The following is a 27,371-nucleotide window of genomic DNA, read 5'->3' on the forward strand; positions in this document are numbered from 1 at the left end:
CCCCTTTTGGCTACCACTTCCCTCACAATTTTTAAAAAGTAATGTGGGTTTTAATGTTCATTAAGTCATTCCACCTTCTTAGTCTCAGTCGAGAGGGGCTGAGTCAGCTGCAAAAGCTCCATTTCTGACTCTGAGATGGTTGGCTGTTATCTAACCATTTAAATATCACTTGAAAGATTCACTTCCTCAAATGGATTGTGATGTTTGCACAAACAGGAATGCTCACCCACCTGGGTTTGAATTTCTGGTTCTTCTGGACTTTCTAAAATTTTCTACTCTCTCAGAAAGGAACCTTCTTCCTGTGTTGTGACTTCGTCTTCACATCCAGGTTCCCTTGATGAGGTTCTTTTAAAATTTATTTGGAGGCCATCCCTCTTTGGAGGACAAAATGCCTTTATGGATGGATAGGAAGTACACAGAATATGGTGATAGCTGGGGACAGCTGTAGACAGTCTGAAGTGGACGCTGCTGTCAGTTATAGAAAATATGACTCAGTTTTGAAAAATGCAGTAATTCTAAGTTCCCTGTGTTAGGGATCCATTCTCAGAGAAAGTAACTGTAGTGCAGTTTGAAAGAAATTAACTGCGCTGTAGAAAAGTAACCACTCTAGAGCATAAGTTTGAAAAGGGACGGCCTGATTGGACGGCCTAACCGCAAACCACAAGCCAACTGTCATAACTGTCGTCGCCATGACTACAGGACCCTGAGAAGTCGGTCGGTGGGCGGGGCTAGCCTCTAGAAACTGTGTATTAGGGGACCCTCAGCCATTGTAAACCAGAGGTTGCTCAGCCTCTCTCCCCAGTCCGTAGCGCTTTGTGCCCGTGGGGAGAAGCCCCTGGTCCATAGCGCCTTGTGCCTGCAGGAGTAGGCTTGAGCAATCTCTCCTTCTAGTCGCCTAGAGTATAAAATGTGTTTAGCTTGACCTTCCTCAGTCTCCTTGACTCTTCCTTCGCGGCAACCTGGCCAGTTCCCAGAGGGGGAGATCCTGACACCCTGGATGGAAGGAAAAAGGCAAAGCCCTTTTCTATGTATCAGTCCTCAAGTCCTACCAACCCATCCAATCTTAGTATCTACTGCTCTCCAACACACCTCCAAAATATCAGGCTAGGACTGACCTCTCAAGGGCACAGACCCAATCTCCTGGTCTTTCTACGTGATGAACCATCTCTAGTGCACTTCTCTTAACTTGATGCTATTTGTCTCTCATGAAGCCTACCTTCACTCCTCCTGGCCTCAGTCCCCTTCTCTGAATCCAGATGTTCCTTATTTGTATCATGTTAGTCAAGGTTCTCCAGAAAAACATATATATATATATATATGTATGTATCTCTGATTATATATGTATATATTATACAGTCACACAAATATGTAAATATATATGAAGAGGGAGAGAGAAACTTTAAGGAATAGCACAGCCAACTTGACACAAAATTAACCATTACAATACTGACACTATTCTATTGTTTTATGTGTTTGAATCTTGTTTCCCTAATAGCATTTTTTTATTTGACAGGTAAAGTTATATACAGTAAGAGAGAGAGAGACAGAGAGAAAGGTCTTCCTTCCATTGGTTCACCCCCCAAAATGGCCACTATGGCCGGAACTGCGCCAGTCTGAAGCCAGGAGCCAGGTGCTTCTTCCCGGTCTCCCATGTGGGTGCAGGGGCCCAAGCATTTGGGCCTTCCTCCACTGCCTTCCCAGGCCACAGCAGAGAGCTAGACTGGAAGAGGAGCAGCTGGGATAGAACTGGCGCCCATATGGGATGCCGGGGCCACAGGTAGAGGATTAATCTAGTGAGCCATGGCACTGGCCCTCCCCAGTAGCATTTTAAGCTATGGAGGGCAGGGGACAGAATGATATCATGAGCTCAGGCCTGAGATGTGCTATTAAAAACCTTCATATAGTAACCAGAATCTCAAATAATTACAGTTCCTTTGACTGTGAGTTTAACTAGAAAATGTGGGCTTCTCAGGGTTGGTATCATGGTGTTTAGTGGGTAAAGCTGCTGTCTGCAATGTTGGCATTCCATATGGGTGACAGTTCAAGTCCAGACTGCTCCACTTCCCATATAGCTACTTGCTAATGTGCAGTGGAAGATGGTCCAAGTGCTTCGGTTTCTGCACCCACATGAGAGACCCAGAAGAAGCTCCTAGTTCCTGGCTTCAGCCTGGTCTAGCGCTGGTTTTGCAGCCATTTGGGGAGTGAACCAGTGGATGGAAGACCTTTCTCTCTGTCTCTGCTTTTTTCTCTCTCTGTAACTCTGCCTTTCAAATAAACAAAATGAATACTTAAAAAAGAAAGAAAGAAAATGTGGGTTTCTCATTCTGCTACTGCTTCCTGGATGCTTGATGTGGAAATAAATTTCTATTGTTGTTGAAAGTAAAAACGGTCAGTGGAAATAAATTGTTGAAAATTGTGATTGGGTTGCAACTCTTTTTTTTTTTTTTTTTTTTTTTTGACAGGTAGAGTTATAGACAGTGAGAGAGAGAGAGAGAGACAGAGAGAAAGGTCTTCCTTCCATTGGTTCACTCCCCAAATGGCCGCTATGGACGTTGCTGTGCCGATCCAAAGCCAGAAGCCAGGTGCTTCTTCCCGGTCTCCCATGCGGGTGCAGGGGCCCAAGGACTTGGGCCATCATCCATTGTCCTCCAGGGCCACAGCAGAGAGCTGGACTGGACGAAGAGCAACCTGAACTAGAACCCGGCACCCATATGGGATGCTGGCATCTCAGGTGGAGGATTAACCAAGTGAGCCATGGTGCCGGCCCTGGATTGCAACTCTTAATTGCCTCTGGATTTCTTTAAGTCATGCTAATCATGATAGACAGTCAGTTAAATGTTTAACTGAGCCATCATCTCCCCTCTGCACCTGCCCACTCCCTGTTCCCAAGACAGATTCATGCAAACACAGACATTGGTGTTAGTGGATCTTTGCCTGAATTAACCGAAGGTTGATCTATTAATTTGAAGTCAAGTCTGACGCATTAATCTTAGAATCTGTCTTCTTAAAAGTGACTGGGGATCTGAGTCAGAGAAAATAACGATACCAAGAGGGAAGCAGAAGGGACAAACTTGTCAGCTTCACTGCTTTGCTTCTGTTAGCCTCTAGAGTTCATCACAATAAACAGAAGCATTTTAAAAGGGTCCCCATTGCAATTGGTCATGATCATACAACGTAGTCCCACTTAGAGAATATTGCTGGTGTGGCTGTTCTTGTTCATTCCCTGAAACCTGTCATCTCTGAGAGAGACGGTATATAATATTTTACTATTTGATATAAAACACATACAAGCAGTATTTCATCTGCCTGTATCATGGTCCTAGAGGTATATTTAGAATTTTAAGCTGCTCCAATGACTACACATTTTGCCAAATTTTAGTCATTGAGGGAGCTGTATTTAAACATCTGTTGACTGCAGATGTTAAGTAGTGAGAAATATTCTTATAAGATGCCAAAAAGCAATTAAAATCATAATATTTTTCCTAGTAACACATCATGCTACATCAGTGGAAATTCAGAAGGATAAAACTCAATGAACAATGAATGGTAATAATTCTCTAAATAAATCATCCATAGCTCATGGCAAAGGAGAATTAACTTTTAACTAAATTATGTTAAACCACTGATGCCAATTTTTCTAGATTTTGATGAGAGTTTTTTTTTTTTTAAGCCAGACAATGAATGGTCAGGTAGAGAGAAATGCAAGGAAGGATATATTTTTAGCTTAGGGTATGATGGTAATTGGGTAATACATTTCTCTTGTTTTTTTGGTTGGGCCATTGAACCAGAAGATCTTCTCTTGAATGCCAACTTGGAAGTGTCTGATTTATACCTGGGCTCAGGATCCCAGAGCAGGTGTGGAGAGTACAGCCTAGACATGCCTCAATCTGGTTGATGAACTCCACCCAAGACAGTGGAGGAAACATGTAACATGAGCAGAGAGAGCTTTTCTTCTCTACTTCCTAAGATTTTAAGCTGCCTTGTTTTGGTTGCTGGGTGGGGAAGTGGGAGCAATAGTGGAGTTTCCAGAAGACATATGAGAATTATCTCTTAGGTGTGAATTAAGCATTGTCAAGAGACCTCAAAATAGCTCTCTATCCTGACTGAAATTCTACTGCTAGAGTTTTCCTTTAAGTTTAAAACCTTGAAAGGAACATAATGTTCCTGGTTAGAACATTAAAGTCATTAATTGTCAGAAGATCTCTTCAATTTTTTTTCCTTTCAATTTTAGGTCTATTTTTTTGTTGTTGTTTCCTAAGAATATGATTCCTATTTTCACAAGGCTTGGGGCTACATATGTAAATGGTTCAAACATCTCAATTTGTTGACTTAAACCAATTCAAAAAGTAAAAATTCTTGTTTGGGTAAAAGTGAAGTTATCAAGTTGATTGATCCACTCTTTCTTAACTTCATCAATGGTTAATTGAACATTTGTCATGTGCCAGTTCCTACATTAGTTCCTAGGGCAACAAAGAAGAAAATCTATCATCTCTGTTTCCAGTATGCTATCAGCTAGATGGAGACACAGGTACATAAGTAGAAAATCATGATGTGGTAAGTGGTAGTGGAGATATGCATAGAAAACTTTTGAGCACAGACCGGTAACCCACTCCACCCTGGTACTGTGGCTTTGTCCCTGAGTTTCCAAAAACAAAGAAAAAATGTAATAAGGATATGATAAATTAATATGTAGTATTTATATAAATTTCTACTATGTATCCACTCCTGTGTAAGTTGGGAGTGGGTGTTGGGGAAGAGGGGAACAGAAGTTGGAAAAGAAAACACCCCTCAACCACCAAAGAGTTTACAATGTAATTGGAGGAAATAATGTACAAATGTAGGAAATGAAGAAAAATCAAAACAACTTGTAAATCTGTAATGTAGAAGTATCAAATTATGTAGGCAAACAGTAAACACAGGTACTGTAAAGAGGGAAGGAGTGATCTAGTAGAATAGTTTCAGAAAGGTCCTCTGGGAGGAAACAGGCGAGAGACAGCATGGAAGGACTGGTCCAACTTATATTGGTACAAGCACAGGGCCCAAGCCATCAAACTAGTGAAGATACCAGGGCTAAATGCCCAGAGCTGGCACTGAGGGCAGGGTAAATGAGTATCAAAGAGGTGACAACAGGGACCTGTACAATAATAAGGAACCAGCCAGTGTGAAGCTGAGTTTGGGGCATGATCTTTTACTCGATTCTCGAGGGCTATGCATTGGACTACATTATAACGAATATAGGAATTAATACATTTTTGGCATCTGGAAGTGAAATTTCCTTGAACTTTAATGTGTTAGGGTCTATGTCTTTTTCATTTAATCTTTCAAATACTGCCTACGTCATGAAATTTACCTGATCTGTTCAGGTAAAATAATGTATACAGATAACACTGTGGCATAGCGGGTAAAGCTGCTGCCTGCAATGCTGGCATTCATATGGGTGCCAGTTCAAGTCATGGGTGCCAGTTCAAGTCCTGGCTGCTCCTCTTCCAATCCAGCTCTCTGCTGATGCACCTGAGAGGGCAGCAGAGGATGGCCCAAGTGCTTGGATCCCTGCACCCACATGGGAGACCAGGAAAAAGCACCTGGCTCCTGGCTTTGGATCAGCGCAGTACCGGCCATAGCAGCCATTTGGGGAGTGAACAAGAGGATGGAATACCTCTCTCTATATATCTCTACTTCTCTCTGTAACTCTGTCTTTCAAATAGGCAAAAATAAATCTTAAAAAAAAGAGATAATAGTATCTAGCATTATGAAGTTCCCTAGGCCAATGTTCTATACACGTTCTTCGTATAACTTATTTGTGATGACAGTCAACATCTTTTTTTTTAAAGATTTATTTATTTATATGAAAGTCAGAGTTACACAGAGAGAGAAGGAGAGGCAGAGAGAGAGAGGTCTTCCAGCCACTGGTTCACTCTCCAATTGGCCGCAACGGCCGGAGCTCCGCCGATCCAAAGCCGGGAGCCAGGAGCCAGGAGCCAGGAGCTTCTTGCAAGTCTCCCACGAGGGTGCAGGGGTCCAAGGACTTGGGCCATTTTCTACTGCTTTCCCAAGCCATAGCAGAGAGCTGGATTGTAAGTGGAGCAGCTGGGACTTGAACCAGCACCCATATGGGATGCTGGCACTGCAGGCAGCAGCTTTACCCGTTACACCACAGTACCAGTCCCAAGTCAACATCTTTTAAGTGTTTCAATGTACCATGTTATGTTCTTTACAAAGATTACATAATACAATATGTAAAATGAGCTTTAGAAGTATGTACTAATATTATCCCCATCATCTATGTGAGAAAAACAAGGCTCTGCAGGATTAAATGATTGCTCTGGGGGCCACTCTCAACATTTTTGGGGGAGAGGGAAGATGCTGAGAGAGCAGTGTAATCAACACCGTGTGTGTACTGATGTGAAATAATGTGCAGCACATGGCACATGTTTGCCAAAAAAATGTTGAATGTGTATTTGGTTAAATCAACATGTTTCAGTTTATTGAAAATAGAGGGATAAAGATTCAAAGCAAATGACACCAGAAAGTAGTAAATAGAAAAATCTAGGATTTGAAGACTATAAGGATTGCAGGACAATTGACCTGATTTCTTCACCATGTCAAATATCTTTACATATATATATATATATATACATACATACATATATATATGTATATATTTACAGGCAGAGTTAGACAGTGAGAGAGACAGAGAGACAGAGAGAAAGGTGTTCCTCTTCTGTTGGTTCACCCCCGAAATGGCCACTACGGCCGGTGTGCTGCGGCCGGCGCGCTGCACCGATCTGAAGCCAGGAGCCAGGTGCTTCCTCCTGGTCTCCCATGTGGGTGCAGGGCCCAAGCACTTGGGCCGTCCTCCACTGCCTTCCCGGGCCACAGCAGAGAGCTGGACTGAAAGAGGAGCAACCGGGACAGAACCCGGCGCCCCAGTGGGGTTTAGTTTGTGCTAATTTAATATTTGGGCTTGTTTCATTCCTGATTTGAACATATCTATTTTGTAAAGTCCTTTTTTAGTAAGTAAGAAAATTTGTGGACTGATTATTGAAAAATACCAAGGAAATATTTATTTTGCATGTGATAGTGCCGCTGTGGTTATGAAAGAAAATGCAAATACACATACAAGTGTGTTGGGAAAGACATTAAATCTGGGATTTGCTTAAAATTATTTAGCAACAATAACTACAGAGAGGATAAATTATGTCAGCATGGCAAATGTTTGCTAGCTCTTAGAGCTGAGTGATGGCTATACTATCATTGCTTTAGTGTTTCAACTTTGCTGTATACTTGACTTTTTAAAACAAGTGCTTATTCTTTTTAAACTTGTGTTTTAAAAGCAGTCTGTTGAAATCTTTACTTAGTATATACTAAATTGATGTTCTGTATATAAAGATAATTGAAAATGAATCTTGATGAAGAATGGGATGGCAGAAGGATGGGAGATGGGATGGTTGAGGGTGGGAGGGAGGTTATGGGGGGAAAAGCCGCTGTAATTCAAAAATTGTACTTTGGAAATTTATATTTATTAAATAAAAGTTAAAAAAAAAGCCACCTAGGCATCCTCCCATACCATAGGACTATTTCTTTGCACACAGTAGGTATTTCACAATTGTATGGTGAGTTATCAGAATTGGATCCTGGGAAACAGCTACAGCATGAATGGAAGATGCCTTTGTGTTCATAAACAAAGCCACAGCTGTGTGGACTCCAAGCAGGAAATCTCTTCTTTATCAAAATGTTCATACTACATGTGGTTTTACAGCGTCTCTTCCTTCTCTCTTTGCCTTCAAGGTTGCCTTTGATGTTAATTTCTATCAGAATTTACATAAAGCTATAAATATGAGGGAGAGGGGCCTCTGTAATGCTGTTCACCTTGAAAGGCTAGATTGCCTGATTATGAAGAGCTTTGAATACAGGCTGAGACATTGACCTTGTCTCTCATTGCAGCAAACAACAGCCACAATATAAGCATAGACATGATGAATCAATGGTTTAAGGAGACCAGTTTCTAGCTCCTCTGCTGCATATGCCTCCAAATCTGCCTTTTAGAAATGCATTTCTCTTGCACTAGGATAAGAATACTCCCAAACCATTACTGTAGAGATAATGGCTGCAAAGGACAGAAAGACATTACCAGTGCTATCCTACAACTTTGAATATGACCAGGCTATTTTTCCATACCAAACCTGTGAGGGATATAAAAAATTATGCCAACAAATACTCTTCTGGAAACCAATTTATTATACCAAATAGGAAATTACTGATACCTTTCCAAGGGGAAACAAGATTAAAAGCTCCTGCATACAGCCTGCTAATGATAAGATATTTGTGTCTCAATTCCAGAAGCTGGCAATTGAACTCCAAGAAATGAACTGGCACCAATGACTATGAATCATTTCATTCTTGAAAATTAAACAAAGATGTGACTTAACAGGTGATGAGTTGAGCGGATGTGCAATGTTTCCACAAACACTCAGCCATAATACATGCTCATATTATTGGTGTGATTAGAATCCTTTAAACATTCTTGCATTTGAGGCTAAGAAGAGAGAAGAAACCCAGAATATCTGTTTAAACATGCTTAATAAACCATTTTTATGGAAGTCTGTCTTTCACATTAAGTCATGTGTAGTTTTTAGGGCCTGGAATACCTCACTTAAGACATCCTTTTAAAGGGGCCAGCGCTGTGGTGTAGTAGGCTAAGCCCCTGCCTGTGGCACCGCATTCCACTTGGGCATCATTTTGTGTCCTGGCTGCTTCCAATCCAGCTCTCTGCTGTGGCCTGAGAAAGCAGTGGAAGATGGCCCAAGCGCTTGGGCCCCTGCACCCATGTGGGAAACCAGGAGGAAGCTCCTGGCTCCTTCTGATAGGCCTGGTTGCAGCCATTTAGGGAGCGAACCAGGGGATGGAAAACCTTTCTTTATCTCTCTCCCACTCTATCTGTGGCTCTCTCTCTCAAAGAAATAAATAATTTCTTTTGAAAAAAGACACCCTTTTAGAAGCTAGTGTCTGCTTTTGTCCCCTCACCTAAAGAAGAAATGAGAATATACATGATTAGAATTAATAGTCACTTACTGTCTCTTATACAACCAGAGACCCACTTCTCCATTACTTTGAGCATATAAAGCTGAGCTGTGAAATACAACAGTCTCTAACCAATGTGAATAAATACATTCAAATAAAATAAAATTAAAAATTCAGTCTCTCAGTTGCATTTGTCATATTTCCGGTGTGAAACAGCCACATTTTGCTAGTGCTACTGTGTTGAACAGCCCAGATTTAGAATGTGTGCATAGCAGAGAGAATGGGGTCATTGATAGAGTTCCTATTTCCCTATTTCTTGAAGTTTGAAGAGCAGTATTTTTCTCTATAACTCTCACAAAACGATATCACAGGATTAGTGAGAACAGATCTGAAATTAGTTTCTCCAAAACACATCCTGAAATTCTGTGGCCCTTTTAAATAGTAGAAGATTTTTAATGAAATCTGTCTTTAAATATTCAAAAACAATAGACATGTTGAAAACATTTAAGAATCTACTTTAATAGCTAATTGAATTTTTGACATTTGATGCAAAATAGCATTTTATTATATCTCACTTGAAACTTAGGGAATGGCCTAGGTTTTCATATTTGAAATACTGATTGAAAAAGCCCAAACATGATGAAGGCATGCTTGTGTAATATAATCTTTTGTGTTTTTTTTTAAAACCATAGAACAGGATGTACAGTGGCAAATGGGAGTTCTTTCTTAAGTGACTTCAATGACTGATGTCAAGTGGGTGAAATGATCAAGGAGAAGGCTAGAAGCAAAGTTGTTGTCAAAGCTCGAGAGTTGGTATTTTATGTTTATTTCCAGGACAACTTTTGCATCTAATGAAATGATTTGGGTATATTGCTTTATCCAAAGATAAAACCCATGTTAAATTAAACAGTTTCTGTTAGCCAGTGAAGATTAATGGCAAAAAAAAAAAGTACCATTGCAGGGGAAAAGTATTCACCATTACTTATTTTTAAAAAATATAATGGAGTTCCCATTAACACTAGTCACGATGTTAGGTACACTGAATGTTGGAGAAAATAGGCATTAAAGAGATAATTGAATGTATAATTAATTACAAATGAAATAAGATTATAAAGGAAAAGTGAAAGATCCTATAAAAGCATATGATATGAGGACTAACGAAACTTCGTTTGGGAGTTAGAAAAAATTTGCCTAAAACAATTGCGTTCACAGGGGACGTCTAAATGATGAGTAGAATTTATCCAGGTGAAGAGGTAGGGGAAGAGCACTTAGGATGGAGGATATATATGAGGAATCCTTAAAACAGGGAAGAATATTAAGCATTTATCACGTGGTAGGGAAAAGAAAGAACAAGGAGAGTGTGACCCAAGGCTGGGGAGGCAGGCGAGCACATGCTGGTGCAGCACCTTACAGGCCATGGTCAGTGAATAAATTAATGAATGAAATATGCACACATATAAACATTGCTTGTTTGTATTTTAACAATTATAATTCACAGAAAAAGGCATGATATGCAGAAGTACATGGTATAGAATGTTATTTAGTTATCCAGATCTATGAAAAGAAAGATTTCCAGATGGAAAGAAACTGTGTTTTTAAAGTTGTGGAGGTAACAAAAAATATGGTGTTTTCTAGAAATAGGAAGGGGAAGGACAAGAGGAAAAGTTAAATTGCAGAGGAGGCCAGATTGTTGAAACTTTAAAATGACATGAGAAGGTGAATGAACTTCACTTGTTCAGCAGGTACATTGACGACTTTCAGTACAGAAAGGGCAAAATAAAAACTTTATTTAGGATGCTAGATTAAGTGGTGGTGAGTTTGGGGGAGAGAAACTTCCCAGAAGGAAATGAATTCAGTAGATAGGTGGAATGAAGCTATTGCAACTATGAAGTAAGGAACAGTTAAGAGTATACGGGAAGGCCGGCGCCGCGGCTCACTAGGCTAATCCTCCGCCTAGCGGCGCCGGCACACCAGGTTCTAGTCCCGGTCGGGGCGCCGGATTCTGTCCCGGTTGCCCTTCTTCCAGGCCAGCCCTCTGCTGTGGCCAGGGAGTGCAGTGGAGGATGGCCCAGGTGCTTGGGCCCTGCACCCCATGGGAGACCAGGAAAAGCACCTGGCTCCTGGCTCCTGCCATCGGATCAGCGCGGTGCGCCGGCCGCAGCGCGCCGGCCGCGGCGGCCATTGGAGGGTGAACCAACGGCAAAGGAAGACCTTTCTCTCTGTCTCTCTCTCTCACTGTCCACTCTGCCTGTCAAAAATAAAAAAAAAAAAAAAAAAGAGTATACGGGAGACAGAAGATGGCAATTGGGATCTTCCCAACTGCCACATATATGTGGATATAAAGAGCCAAATCCGAATTTCTCATTTGGCACAGGGACTTAAATTGCTGCTTGGGACGCCACATGGGAGTGCCTGGGATCAAGTTCCGCCTCTACTTCAGCATCAGCTTCCTGCTCATGTGCATCCTGGGAGCCAGCAGAGGATGGCTCGAGTACTGGTGTCTCTGCCATCCAGGTGAGAAATGCCGACTGAGTTCCAAGGTCCAGACTTTGGCCTGGACAATTCCTGGCTGTTGCAGGCATCTAGGGAGTGAATCAGCAGATGGAAGATCTCCCTCTATGTGTGTCTCTGTGTATGTGTCTCTTTCCCTGTGTAATATATATGTACATATATGCTTTTCAAATGAAGAAATGAAAAATATTTTAAATTAAAATTCAAAAGAAATGAGATTGCTAGTTGGTGGTAGCCTCCTCAGCCTCCATTTTCTTCTTCGTCCAACAACATCCGAATCTTCCTTTAGAGACCTGCCCTCACCTCGGTTATATGGCATTTAGTAACCAGCTAGGTATTTGGTAATTGTGTCAGGAATCTCCAGGAGACCCCTTTGGTGTTACTTAACATTTGCTGGGGCCTCCCTGGGGGAGAAATTTCTTTATGGTTCTCCACGAGCTATCAGAGGAGGTCTTTCTCCCTCTGAAGAAAGCAAGGGAAGGATGTGGAGCCTTGAGAAGCTGCTGCCTGTGTATACTCCAGGATGGGGAAAAAATATGTGGATCTTTTGGTCATAGGGGTCGTGTGTGGAGACAAACAGATGACATCAAGAACCTCTGTCTAGCTTGTGCACTGCAGTCCTATACATTTCTTAGTAGCATATTTTTAAACATTTTAAAGTTTTTTTTTTTTTTTTAAAGCAGAATGACACAGAGAGATCGTCTATCTGCTTGTTCACTCCCAGAATGCCCACAGTACCTGGAGATGAGCAAAGCCAGGAGCCAGGAACTCCATCTGGATCTCTCACATGGTTGCAAGAACCCAAGTTCTTGGGCCATCATCTGCTGTGTCCTAGGCACATTAGCAGGGAGCAGGATTGGAAGCACCTAGTAGCTGGGACTTGAAACAGCACTCCAATATCGGAAGTGACTGTCCCAAGGTGTTGCTTATCACACTGTGCCACAATGGCTGCCCCTCACTTACATATTTTTATGAAGAATACCTGCATGATGATAAAAGGTAAGGATGTAGAGCTCAAGTACATGCTCATATCTTGGCTTTTCCCTTTGCCACTGAAGCTTTCTTGGTTTCTTCATTTCTGTTTTGCAGTTTAAATGAAGAAAGGCCTCTACAGTCCTTTGCCAATGCCTGGCACAAGTGGTGAGAGTTATTATAATATTTTTTTAATTAACTGTGATTTGAGACAGAGAGAGAGAGGGAAAAAAGGAAAAAGCATGCTCCCATCTTGCTGGTTCACTCTCCCAAATGACCACAATGGCCACCTGAAGCCAGGAGCATGAACTTCATCCAAGTCTCCCACTCAGGAGGCAAGAATTCAATTACTTAAGCCACCATCTTTGCCTCCCAAGGTCTGCATGGACAGGAAGCTGGGTAAGTAGCCAAAGGCAAGTATCAAGCCCACAGGCCCCAATGCAGGCATCCTAACTGGTGTCCTAACCACTAGGCCAAACGTCTGCCTCATTATTGTTGTGATATTATTAATATATGGGATGCTGCAGGCCGCCAAAGTGAGGAGATAGAGAAGATATGTTTAGATAAATATGTATAATAGAATTTAACCCTGTATATGTATACAACAGAAAAAAAATTAATAACAGAAAAAGAGATAACCAGAATTATATTTAATACAAAAATTAAATTATGAATTTGAGGATGAAAGAATTTTATAGCATAATTGATATACAGTTTGAGTGATGAAGTTGCTCAAACTACTGAACCTTCAAGCCCCCTTTTGATTCCTTCTCACTTTCCACAAATTAAGATGAACAGAAACATAAAAGTAGAGCTTATGGTCTTTATGAAAAAGTGATTTTCTGTGTCCTTAGGCAAAATGCCTTCAATTGACACAGGCTCCATCTGTACTCCAGGCAAAACTGCACGTTCTTCTTTTTTTAAATGTGTGTTTTTAAAATACCATTTGGCACCTACCCTACAAAGCTTAAAAATCAGCATTTGAGAAAAAAATCACCCAAAATGTTGCCTCTCGTGTAGAGGCAAGCAAATTGGATTCATGTAAATGATCCTTAAAAAAATGTCTTTACGTCTGTATTCTAACATTGCATTTTTAAAAATACACATTGATTTTAAAATTCTAGTTTCTCTCTATTTTTTCCTTTATTAGAAAAGAATTATGAATTATGTAAGTATATATTGCCTTAAGAAATCTAATGTATATTGCATTAAGTAACCTAGTACATATATCTAAGAAAAATTAGGGACTCATTACTCCTCAAAATGATTTTCAAAAATAATTCAAAATAAAATCCCTTACAGAGAAAAATGCTCAAGGTAACTAAAAATATCATTTAATTAAAATAGAACTTTTCTGAAACTCATGTACTATGTATGTATAGTAACATAACAATGAACATGAAAGAACTGTTAATATATACTCCATTATACTCCCAGCAGTGCTTGTAATTCTGTAAATATTTTGAGCCACAAAGAGATAGCACAAATAGCCCCAGTAATTCAAGAAACTGACTGCATCCAGTGCAGACTGACAAAATGACAGTAAAAGGGGTCACTTTGAGAACTTTCAGGGAAAGGCCGACACTGTGGCATAGTAGGCTAAGACTCTGCCTATGGCACTGGCATCCATATGCAGCACGCCAGTTCATGTCCCGGCTGCTCCACTTCCAATCCAGCTCTCAGCTATGGCCTGGGAAAGCAGTAGAAGATGGTCCAAGTCCTTGGGCCCCTGCACCCATGTGGGAGACCCAGAAGAACCTCCTGGCTCCTGGCTTCAGACTGGTGCAGCCCTGGCCTTTGCAGCCATCTGGGGAGTAAACCAGCAGATCGAAGACCTCTCTGTCTCTCTCTCTGCCTCTCCTTCTCTCTGTGTGTAACTCTGACTTTCAAATAAATAAATAAATCTTTAAAAAATTGTATTTCTTCAATGTGCTTAAATTACAATCAATCATATGAAGAAAAAACTGAAACTGTATATCCCTATCTCATATCAGATACAAAATATTAATTCTCAATGGTTTAATGATCTTTGAGAAAAGCAAAAATTTTAAAACCTTTAGTAAAACATAAATATATTTTTAGACTTGATCTAGAGAAGAATTTTTTAAACAAAAAGGGAAATAGTGACACATCTGATAACTAAAAGTAAGAACTATCAAAAATATTAAATAATAAAGTGACAGACATTATAACAAGCTTAGGAAGGAGCCTTCCAATGATTATAAAAAAATCCTTTCTTCAGGTTGATATGAATCTCTACTTTATTTCAGATAGAGCGATTGATTAGTTATAATGCTGCTATGATGAGGCCATTTTATCTAAAAGGTTGTCATTGGAATTGTTACAAATGCATCATAGCAGTTTGATAACATCCTTTAGATAATTCTTTCACCTGTTCATTTAATTGCTCATTCATTCATTCATATCAATTAGTAAATATTTATTGACCATCTGCTTTTTGCCCAACATTTCCCTAAGCCCTGAACATCCTCAAGAGAACCAACTAAATTTAGATCATTCATTCATTCAACAGCTGTCTATTGAGTAGCTACAATATACAGGCACTGTTCTAAGAATTGATAAAGAGCAGGGAAAAATGTGAAAAAATTTCCTGACTTTAAGGAATTTACTTTTCAGTGATATCTACTAATATCTCATTAACATTAGTAACTAAAGCTCTCTACACCTAATCCTCAGCTTCTCAATCAAGAATTACAATTCCTTGCAAACTCCCCTTCCCCCCATCAATATATTTCTAGTGCTTACCAAGGAAGTTCATTCATTCCCACAATTTGGAGCAGGCTATTACTTGTCACTGGATTATTTCATTTAATTCTATGAGGTAATCTATGCAGGCTTTAACTTTGAAATAAAGTCATACATAGCCTAACTATGAAGATACATTCTAAGAAATATGACATTAGATGATTTCATCATTGTATGATCATCACAGAATTTTCTTACCCAAACTAAGATGCCTCTGATATCACTAGGCGGCGATATGAAAGTATGGGACCATCATCGTAGATGCAGCTCATTGAAGGAAACATTGTCATGCAGTGCATGACTGTTCAGTATAGGCAGATGTCTGTGTGTATGTGTGTGTGTGTGTGTGTGTGTTTTAATCTACATTGCAGAGTAGTTAATTACCTTTGTTAATTGCCTAAAGCACCTTAGGGGCGGTCAGTTAATACTCAAAGGATTTTAACCAGGAAAACTCCTTGCATAGCTAGTTGGCCTTTGCAAGACTATTAGAATCCAACATTCCAGAGGCAGTTACTACAAAACTATTTTAGTCCTTTAGTTATCATGATCTCTTGACTAACACCAAAGGTTTATCAATTAACATCGGTTTAGCTAGAAGGATCATATAGTCACTCTCCCCATTAACTAAAGCAGGTATGAGAAATATGTATAATTTTTAGTGTCAGTTAACTATTTTCTTTTTTAATTTAGGGAAAGAATCTAGTCACCCGATAACCTAATTGCTCCAAAAGAATCTGTAGACAGGATCCTGAACAGAGGTTGTTGTTTTCTGGTTTCTGCTAGAAATTTAAGCTGAATTGTACCTCTACAATTGTCATATTACAGGAGAATCACAAAGAGCTAGCACTTTGTCACACTAACAGATTGGGTTTGATTACTGTTTTGTGCCTTCTTGTGGTAGAATTTCAGAATTTGGTCTGAGGCCTGATTTCATTGCATAGTAGCACCTGGTAAAGGGATTGTCATGGAGAAAACCTGTAGCCCTCTATGTCTAACTATTACAGGCTACCTACTATCTACTAAAACAAACCTAATAATAACCACTGGAGAAGCTACTATTTGTGAATAAGTCACAGGTAGTCATTTATCATAATATTTTAAACAGGAAGATTTAAGGAGTTTTTTTTTTTAAAGATTTATTTTATTTATTTGAAAGTCAGAGTTACAGAGAGAGGTAGAGACAGAGAGAAAAGTCTTCCATCTGCTGGTTCACTCCCCAGATGGCCGCAAAAGCCAGAGCTGCGCCAATCTGAAGCCAGGAGCCAGGAGGTTCTTCTGGGTCTCCCACATGGGTGCAGGGGCCCAAGGTTTTGGGCCATCTTCTACTGCTTTCCCAGGCCATAGCAGAGAGCTGGATTGGAAGAGGAGCAGCCGGGACTAGAACCGGTGCCCATATGGGATGCTGGTGCTTCAGGCCAGGGCTTTAACACTCTGTGGCACAGTGCTGTTCCCTTAAGTAGGTTTATGGATGCTAAGTCACTATATAAAATTCTAAAATTAGGGGCCCACGCTGTGGCGTAGTAGGCTAAGCCTCCACCCACTGCCAGCATACCATGTGGGCGCTGGTTCGTGTCCCAGCTGTTTCTCTTCCTATCCAGCTCTCTGCTTATGGCCTGGAAAAGTAGTAGAAGATGGCCCAAGTCCTTGGGCCCCTGCACCCACATGGGAGACCCAGAAGAAGCTCCTGGCTCCTGGCTTCAAATTAGCTCAGCTCTGGCTGTTGCGGCCATTTGGGGAGTGAATCAGCGGATAGAAGACCTTTCTTTCTGTCTCTCCCTCTCACTGTCTGTAACTCTACCTGTCAGATAAATGAGTAAAATCTTTAAAACAATTTTTTTAAATTATAAGATTATTAAGTGGAGGAACTGGCAATTCTGTGTAGTTTCACAGACTTTATTCCAAACTCTTAATCACTATGTAATGTGAAATTCTGCTTTACATTATTGGACATATATTTGTTTGGTTCTCAACCCATGGGTGAGTTATAAGCACATTAATGCAAGGTTTATCATTCAAGAATACACATTCATTCTATTAAACTTCCTGTCCCCATTGCTTTTCACTTGACTTTGGCCATAATTCTTGGGCACATTTTTGGGTACACAGGGTAGTTCTGGGTGGCAGACATATGGTCTTTTTTAGCCATTTCTGCCTCAGGAAGGAAGATACAGGACATCCTGAAACCCTACTACTTCCCTAAGACAGTTTTCTCCCTAGGATTCTGAATGGAATCCTCTAGAGAGAAAATTATAGGAAAGGGCCAAATTTCTAATCTTATTAAAATTGTCCAATTGTTTGAACTCAGATGCTTGACAGCATATGAAGATGCACTGATCAGTTTACAGCCATGTAATCCAATTCAGATAATGTTCTGCCTAAAATGGCACTACTCATCCTTACTCTGATGGCAGCCCAGACTGGGAGCTTTCCGGCTAGAGCCACAAGATTCCCAGGCCAGTGAACTCTCGGGCTTTGTTCTGGCACACTGTACGTGCTTACATGCATTTAGGATATTGCCTTGTGTTAACTCCAGTGTTCACAGCTGGCTTATGTTCCACTCTCAGCCCTTGAGCCTTTGTAGTCACCTATACAAAACGGCCCCAAAGTTCCCTGAATGGTGCCTGGTGTCAAGTGGAAAGGCCCTACTTGCTTAAGTGTTAATTATGTTTAGTCTATTAGGGCTGATGTAACAAAATATCATAAACTGGCAGGAGAAAGTTATTTCTCAATCAACCAGAAAATTCCTCCAAAACTTCCCTTTCCAATCAATAATTATTGAGGCATCTACCATCTACCATATACTGATTCTGTTTTAGAAATACAACAGTGAACAAATATAAAGTCTTGCTTTTCTGAATTGCACATTCTTATGAGGGGAGTCAGGCAGTAATAAAGCCAAATAAGTATACAGCTATATGAATACAGTAAAGGCTGGTGAAGAGAAAAGCCAACAGCAAAATGTTGAAATGGAGGGCTAAAACTTTAGATAGTGTAGTCCAGGAAAGCCTCACTAGGGAAGTGACTTTTGAGTAAAGACATGGAAGAAGTGAGGGGACTAGGTCTTTCAGTAGTTGGATAACATCATTATGGGAAAGAAGAAGAGGAAACGCCCCAAAGTAAGAACAGGCCCAGCTTTCTGAGGACTGTCAAGAGCACTGACACAGATGAAAGAGTGTAGGGTTGCTGTGGTGATGGGGACAGGAGGGAGGGATAGACGGGGTAGACAGGCTCTTTGTAAAAATATTTATTTCCTTATTTTCATCTACTTGAAAGGGTAGTAGAGAGAAAGGGAAGGGAGAGATAGAGAGAGAGAATCTTCCACCTGCTGATTCATTCCCAAAGTTCTGCAACAGCCAGGGCTGAGCAAGGCAGAAAGCAGGAACCAGGAACTTCATCCTCGTCAGTTATCATCCATTGCTTCCCAGGATGCAGTAGTGTTGCAAGCAGCAGCTTAACCCACTGCACCAAAACACCTGCCCCAGGCAAGTCTTGGAGCTCAGATTAATGATGTTGACTTGTACTCTGCATTAATCTGACTGGATATAGACCTTCACAAGACCACTCTCTCTGGCTGCTTACTGAAAATAGACTACCAACAGGTATGAGCAAAAGAAGAGAAGCCAGTTAGGAAGCTATTTCAGTAATCCAGGCAAGAGATGATGAAAGCTTGGGCCAGAGTGTGGGCAGTGGAATTGTTGAGAAGGTGGGTATGGTAGAGCTGACAGGTTCTAATAACATACTAAGTGTGTGGTCTAAGTGAAAGGAATGAGTCAAGGCTGACAATAAAGTGTCTTGCCTGAGCAATAGAAGTGATGGAATGACATCAAGAGAAATTCCAAACTTTGAAGTGTGCAAGACAGAACCCTTCACGAGCTCCTCTCCTCTGCTTTTACCCTTTTCCCTCTTGAGCTCTGACCCAATTCCAGTTCTCCTAACCCATCAGGGCTCTCTCTTGCCTCCACACATAGCACCCCTTCTTTCTGTCACACTTCTGACTCCTTCATTCCCTGAAAGAGGGGCTTGTCCTCAGCATATGATTGGTCATGTTCAAAGAATAAATAATGAATGAATACCTAAATAGCTTCTCAAGGATACCCTGGTGCTGGAAAGAAGTTTGTCCAAAGCTGAAAGGAAAAGCGTGAATTGAAGAGCTGCAAGTTCCAGGGAGTGCATGCTTCAGTTATTAGAAGCTGGCAGGATAGCGGTGGAGTGGAAACCAGAGTGCTTTATCCATACCCCTTTATAGCATGGACCACACTTGTCAGAATGTGAATATTGGCTGAGCTTCTCACTGGAAATGGTCTTTTATCATCTAAGGCAAAATTCTCTCTCAGGGAACTGTTTCCAGTGACAGCTTACATAGGAATAAAAACTCTGACTTGCATGGTTCCATTTGAGACTACTCAGAGGGACTTTCCCAACATTTGAGCTCCCCATAGAATGGCTGAGGCATGAGTAGGAACTGCCTTGTAGGTCAGCTTCTCCATCTGCTCAATGTCGTCTTCATCATTTCTTTACAGGTGAATTTCCCAGGAGCACTTGCAAATAAACTTAAAATATGCAACCTTCCATCTCAAAGTCTATTTCCATAGAATTCAATCTAAGGCAGGACACACCCTTTTAAAGGACAGATACACTATGGACTTGAACGAGTAGCATCTTTCTGTGCATCTCGGAGACTCAAAGAACCATGGAGGATTCAGGAGGTAGGAAAGCTATGAGGCTGAGCCCTTGAAAATTGTAATTGTTCATTAGTAAAACTATGCAACATAATTTCATAGAAGATTATTCTATCTGGAGGCTAACAGATGGCTCTGAAGCCAAATTTGGGGCTGTAATTCAACAGAGGGATTCTGCTGATGTCACCAGCACTTGAGCTGTGTGTTCTAGTGTGGGCTTTTTAAGGGTTTTGGTTGTCTTTTTTATTTTTTCCTTCTACAAACAGCCATAGAGCCTCGAGAGTTAATTCAGCCTTGTAGTCACTCCAAGGCCATCTGTTGTTCAAATTAAAATACATATTTTTAACTTTAACCTTTCAATCTCTAAAGTTTTAAACCTTTGCAATAGAAACAGTCATTTTGCAACAGCTTTTCAGCTTCCTGATTCAGTGACATCAATGAAAGGGTAATGTCAGATTTGGGGACGTCAGTAAGGAACGTTGGCAGGGCTGACATTGGTGGAGGGACATAGTGAAGTTACCAGGTTATTTTCTGTTCTTGCATGATATGGTGTCATGCTATGCTCTCGCTAGTTGGAGTTAATCGAAACTCTGATTTCATAAAAGATAATTTAGGAATCCACATTTCTTCTGAGAAATGAATAAATAAAGGAGATAGAAAAATATTGCATAATTTAGGATCTTTTGTTAGTTCTATTAATCTGTTGGCATATTCTAATGTGGAAGACAGAATAAAATATAACCAAAATGCTAATTTATGAATTTTTTTATTTTAAAAGCCATGCATACTCGTTGTAGAAAATATGGAAACTCTGGAAAACTGCAAAGATACTTACCATCTTCGTGTCTAGAGATAAATGCTTTTAGTATCTTCATGTATTGCACTCCTATTTAAAAATGTGAATTTAAATACTTCCTGAATGCAGACATGGGGCATTACAACCCAGGATGTGTGGTTGTTGGTATTTGAAGTGGCTGATGCCAATCCCTCATTAAAAGGAGCATATGTTTTGAATCTATTTCCTCATTTTTTCCCCACCAAAATTCATGATTTTTGTGCCATCCTCCTTACCTGTGACAAATGAATAAATTTGCTGAAGCTATTTTAAACTACACAAATTAAAATGGTATATTACCATTCTCAGTTCAATTTAATTCAACAATCCTTTTTTAAAATGAGAGCTACTATGTATTCTTCACTGTGCTGCATAAAGTGTAAGGATGGAGTGGGATAGAAAGACACAAATGTGAAGACCACACAGATTCTATTTCTTCATTCATACAATAAATATTCATTGAACACCTACTACATGCTGTGCATTGTTCTAAGCATTGGAAATAGAGTGAAAAACAATAAAAACAAGGTTCCAACCTTCATGGGGCTTATCTTCTATTAGAGTAAACAGACAAAACCATAAATAAATGATTATTTTAAATAGCATATGTTAATCATGTTTTTAGCTTTCTGTATCTTCTGATAATTTGACATTTTAAAAATGGTGGTGACCAGAAAGCGACTGCCTCTCGAGGGCCAGCCGATTCTTGGAGATAGCCCAAGGTTGAGGAGCACTCTTTTCATATGCCACCCAACCAATCCTGATCCATCTCTAACATCCCATTTATCTAACTCTCACACACCAGACCAACATTTCTACTGCCCTAAATTATCCCAGGGCCAGATACTAGACAGCTGGAGAACATCCCTGTAGCGCAATGCCCTCCAAAATTATTAAAACTAGCCCATTTTAGAGGTTTATTCCACTCTGCATCACCTTTCCCATGGAATGTCCAATAAAGGTTCTGACCTGGGCCTAGCCCTCCCTTCTGCTTCTGCCTCTTACCAAACCTGATGCTTCCTCCATGGCCCTGCACTGTATGATGTAAGAAACAGTTTCCTGTCAAAGGCATTGACAACTCCATGTTGTCACTCAGTCACCTCTATAAACTATAATAATTAAGACATGGTGGTAAGTACTAGGAAGGCAATAAAAGGGAGAGGTGTTACAGAGAGAAGCTTACTAGTGATAAGGAAAGTATTTGCAGTGCTGGGTGTTTTGGCTGAGACCTTTATGACGGAAGGAGCTAGCTACACAAAGAGTGTTCTAAGCGGAAGTAATAGCAAGTACAAATATCCTGCGGCAAGGCCAGCTTTGCACATTCAGTGAACAGAAAGGCCAGGATGGCTGAAGCAGAGTGAGTTGGGCAGAATAGGACAGGAAGAGGTGGGAGACATGGGTGGGGCAGAGTACACAAGACAGTCATGGAATGGAGCAGACCAGACACACTTGAAAATAAGCATGACAATGCATTCTGAACAGTACATGATATTTGCACTCCTCTCAGTTTTTGGGGATACAAGATTGGTGAACTCAAAAGTTTGCATCCTTGGTGCAATTCCAAGAACTATAGCTCAGTGGTGCCATTGGCACTTCTGGGTGGCTGTATTTGATAGCACCCCTTAAGACATACTCACCTTTTTTTCTGTGTGTTTTTTTTTTTTTTTTTTTTTTTTGTAGGGTGAGTCCTTTTAAATTGATGGAAGACTGTTTTTCATCCAGCAGTGTTTGAGGGAAATTATAAATGTTGCAGTTTCCATAATAAGGGCAAAAACCAAGTGCAAGGTGCATATCCCTTGTGGTATGTGCGCAAGGGTTGAGGATGGTAATGAGCAGGAGAGAGGGATGGCAGATCTCCTTAATAAGGTCTTATTGAAGCCCAGATTACAAACTGTTGGGTGGAGAGCATGCACATGAATCATGATTCACAAAATGGGCCTCAGTGCTGATTAGAATGAAAACTAGAAGGCTCAGTCCTGACAGCTTCTTATTGTCAAATACAAGCAGACATACATTCTCCTTTTTTTGGTTTGGTGCGACATAATTGTATTTTTGTTTACCTGTTAAGTCCATGAAAAGATTTAGCTTCTGGGTTCAGAAAACAGATTCCAAATATTACAGAGAAAGGACTTTCTTTTTAATTCCCCCTTTCTTTTTTTTTTTTTTAACTTTTATTTAATGAATATAAATTTCCAAAGTACGGCTTATGGATTACAATGGCTTCCCCCCCATGTCGTCTCTCCCACCCGCAACCCTCCCCTTTCCCACTCCCTCTCCCCTTCCATTCACATAAGGATTCATTTTCGATTCTCTTTATATACAGAAGATCAGTTTAGCATACATTAAGTAAAGATTTCAACAGTTAGCTCCCACACAAACATAAAGTGAAAAATAATAGATGATTTTTTAAATGATGATGAAATCAGATCAGACCTATTTCTATAACACAAAATATCTTCTTTTGAGCAAAGCTTGGGCTGCAGCTTTACTCAAACGAAAGGGTGTGAGTAAAGAGTAGTTTATTAACTGCAATAATATGAGCCAAGTTTTAAGCTTAGGGCTATATAATTTAATACATTTATTATTATTACAATGCTGTTCAGTAGCTGGCATTATTTTCCCCACTTGACAGATGGGAAAACTGGGATTCAGCGATCTTAAATTACTAGCTTAAGGTCAGGCTGGCGCCGTGGCTCACTAGGCTAATCCTCCGCCTGTGGCGCCGGCACCCCGGGTTCTAGCCCCGGTTGGAGCCTGGAGCGTCAGGGGTCTGTCCCAGTTGCTTCTCTTCCAGTCCAGCTCTCTGCTGTGGCCCAGGAAGGCAGTGGAGGATGGTCCAAGTGCTTGGGCCCTGCACCTGCATGGGAGACCAGGAAGAAGCACCTGGCTCCTGGCTTCGGATCAGCACCTGCACGCTGGCCATAGCGACCATTTTGGGGGTGAACCAATGGAAGGAAGACCTTTCTCTCTCTCTCTCTCTCTCTCTCTCTCTCTCTCTGTCTACTCTGCCTGTCAAAAAAAAATTACTAGCTTAAGGTCAAATAAGAGGTATGGACCCAGATGCCCAAAGAACCCAAGTCTTTTTCCTTCCTGCTTGGATTTTACACACCCATGTCTCCCAGTATTCTGTTTAACCAACTGCAGAAAAAGAATAGTCCTAACAGACCACCTCACATAGTTTTTGCCAGGAACAGACGATAATAATCATGACTTACAAACGACTACAGATTGCAATTTTAAATAGAATAAAAAGAAACCACACAGTAGATACCACCAGCTCACTGACAGGCCTCAATTCCAGGTAGCAAAGTTGCATCCTGTGAACATCAACTCTGCAGCCAACTCCTGGTGAGTTTCTTTTTATAGAACTGGGTTTGGAACACACATTTCAAGGTAAAAGAGTTTCCCATTTTGAAAAGAAAGCAGCACTTTTAAAGTGCTTATGCCAAGATCTAGACCACTAATATAATATATTCTCACTATTATAATTCTCTATATAATGTTCTTTATAATATATTCCACATGTAATTCTCCTAATATATTTCCCCAATATTATAATTATAAACATCTATTAAATGTTGATTTTGCATATATTTATACTTTGTCCACACTATATTTTTAAAAGTATAGGAGGCACCTTAGAATTATGAAAATTTAACATTATACAAAAGCTGACAAGTATTTATATAATGCAAAGAAAATAGACAAAAAAAGGAATGTGGAAGCATGGAGAGGTTATGTAACCTGATATATATTTTTCAGACCACTTATCCTTTCTAAATTCAGATGCATTATCCCATTCGATTCTTGACACAATCCTATGATATGGGAAAACTAAGCAATATTGATAGAATATTATAGATGAGGAAACTGAGATAGGAAAAGCTTACATGATCTTCTTAAGATGACATAACTAGTTAATTCTAGGCTGGGATCAAATCTTAGATTTAATAACTAGTAGTCCAGAGCTCAGTGAATTCTAATGCCCACGTTGCTCAGGTGAAAGAGAACCCAAGGAGTGGGGATAGAAGTGAAGCTTGTCTTGGAACACTTGCTATCTTCAACTATCATTCAAAGCCCTCTTGCTTCTTGGCTGTTCCGAGTCCCTTACAGGAGCCTTTGTCCTTCTCCACTCCCCCACCAAAGACTCATTTGGATTAGTCTCCCTGAAAATATAAACCTCTATGTCATCAACATTACCTGATCTAATTTTTGAAGTCTTGGTGTCAAGTGTTGCTTTGGTGAGTGCTGGGTGAACATTGGATGTACATGTGTTGAGACAAATCATAAGCCAACAGTGATGATTATGAAGAATGATGTTTTCATCTCAGTAAAATACAGACCTTCTTATCAACAAGGCTGTCCAAAATCAGAGCGGGCTAGTTGGGTGGAGGGAGGCAAGGAGGAGCCATGAGTTCCCATCCCTGCAATGGACAGCACCTGTCCACAGCAGACTTTGCTGGGGATCACCTTAGCCCTTATCAGTCAGACCAGATGCCTCTGATTCTACTTTCCACTCTTTCAGTCTGTGGTTCTTAGGGAACCTGTGTTGATGGGGTACTATTGCCCTGCCTCACTCCTCTCAGGCAACCCTTTCAGTCAAAGCTCTCACTCAGAAGTGGGACTACACAAGGGGAAATTCCTCAAGCCTGGGAGAATGGGGTCAGAAGGACTTAAACACCCCTTGATTGTAGTACAGAAAAAGCCACCAAGCCCATATAACCTTCCTTCCTGGGACAACCTGGCTCTGTGTATGGGTTCTTTCCAAACCTTCTCTTTTTATGTTACCGTTTAAAGGTTTTCCCTAAAATCACTGAGTTGTATCTCTATTTTTAAATGCTTAAAGGCGTTGCTCAGTGAATTTGAATACTGGGAAACTTCATACCATTAAAGCAGCCTTACATTTTAGTCTACTCTGATCTCACAATGGTTGTCTCCACCAAGAACAGCAGTGAGGCAGGAATAGTAAGGAGGAGAGGAGGAACAATTTCTCAGCCTGTGCACTTCCTCCCCAAGGGGCCCATTTCAGTTTTTGGGAGGTGGTATGTTAACAATGCTGCTTCATGTTGGAGGAAAAAGAATGACTGCAGGATCATGGAATGCATAGATAAGATTTCCAAGTGCACTCGGTTTGTGCACTACCTCATCCCTAGCCAAGGTGCAGGCATTCTCCTGTCTCCCTGCTATATTCACCCCAACCCCAGGTTAGTCTCCAGTGTCACTTGTACCAACAAACACACTTATCAAACACCTCCTTTGTGCTGGATATTGTCATTAAGGAGATTATTATCTTGTGGAGGAGGAAAAGCACGAATATTTTTATATGCTGTATTCTGTTCAGAAAAAAAAAAAAACTAAAGGCAGTGATTCGGTTAAGATGCTACTTGGAATATTTGCATTCCTTATCAGAGTGCTTGGATTCAATCCAGGCTCCACTCCCAATTCCAGCTTCCTGCTAACATGAATCCTGGAAGGTAACAGGTGATAGCTCATATAGTTTGGTCTCTGCCTCTCTTGTGAGAGACCTGGATTGAGTTCCTGGCTTCCATCTTCCAAGCTGGTGGGTATTTGAGGAGTAAATAAAAAGATGGGAGAGTGCTTTCTCTCTCTCTCCCTCTTACATAAATAAGTAATGTTTAAGATAAAAGTTTACAGAAAAAGAGTAAAGTTAGCAACATGAAATGAGGTTGATAGACACAAACCATAGAAGAATGGATAAACAATACAATATCATATGTAATGGAATATTTTTAAGCCTTAAAAAGGAAGGAGATTCTGAGGCATGCTGCAACACAGACAAAACCTGAGAATATTATGCTAAGTAAAATAAATCTGCCACAAAAGGAAAATACTGAATGACCCTGCTTATATGAGATAACTAGGCATATTCATAGAGACAGAAGAAATAGAATGGCATTTACCATGGACTGCAGAAAGAAGGGTGTGAGTAGTTATCATGTAATGAGGATGGAGTTTTAGTTTAGGAAGATGAAAAAATTTTTGAGATGTATAGTAGTGGTGGCTACACAGCCATGTGAATGCACTTGATACTTAAAAATATTTAATTTTGGGGTAAATGTTTAATCTAGCGGTTAAGATGTCTATGTCCCATATTAGAGTATCTGGATTCAATTCTTGGCTCTGGCCTCTGACTCCAACTTCCTGTTAATGAAAACCCTGGGATAGAGGAGATGTACAGTTTGTCACATGCTTAATCGGACTTACCCTTAATGGTAGAGTTAGAAACATGCCATGGGATTACAATTCAATCCCATCAAGGTGGCATGTACCAATGCCATCTCACTAGTCAAAGTGATCAGTTTCAGTTCATAATTGATCATAATGATAGGATTAAGTGTCAAAGGGATCACATAAACAAGACTAGTGTCTGCCAATACTATCTGATAGAATCAAAAAGGAGAGAATAATCCAACATGGGAAGTGGGATACACAGCAGACTCATAGAATGGCAGATGTCCTAAACAGCACTCTGGCCTCAGAATCAGCCCTTAAGACATTCGGATTCATCTAAAAAGCCCATGAGAGTATTTTAGGCATGGAAAGCCAAGACACTCTGGCAAAATAAA

The 27,371-nt window shown here is 40.4% G+C and overlaps 1 long non-coding RNA gene across 21 annotated transcripts in view; it reads right to left on the reverse strand.

Moving 5' to 3' along the window:
• LOC103351120 (uncharacterized) overlaps window positions 1-27,371 on the reverse strand; it is a 222,632-nt gene that overhangs the window by 55,920 nt on the left and 139,341 nt on the right. For 2 of the 21 annotated variants that reach the window (XR_011387971.1, XR_011387973.1), the window contains exon 1: window positions 231-11,293. The exons of 18 other annotated variants lie outside the window; for them this stretch is intronic. This is a non-coding gene — a long non-coding RNA (uncharacterized lncRNA). Of the gene's footprint in view, window positions 1-230; window positions 11,294-23,063; window positions 25,164-27,371 lie in introns of those variants that run through there. One more of the 21 variants, XR_011387917.1, reaches the window with a different exon arrangement.

This window comes from Oryctolagus cuniculus, chromosome 1 (assembly GCF_964237555.1).
Source record: "Oryctolagus cuniculus chromosome 1, mOryCun1.1, whole genome shotgun sequence".
NCBI lineage: Eukaryota > Metazoa > Chordata > Mammalia > Lagomorpha > Leporidae > Oryctolagus > Oryctolagus cuniculus.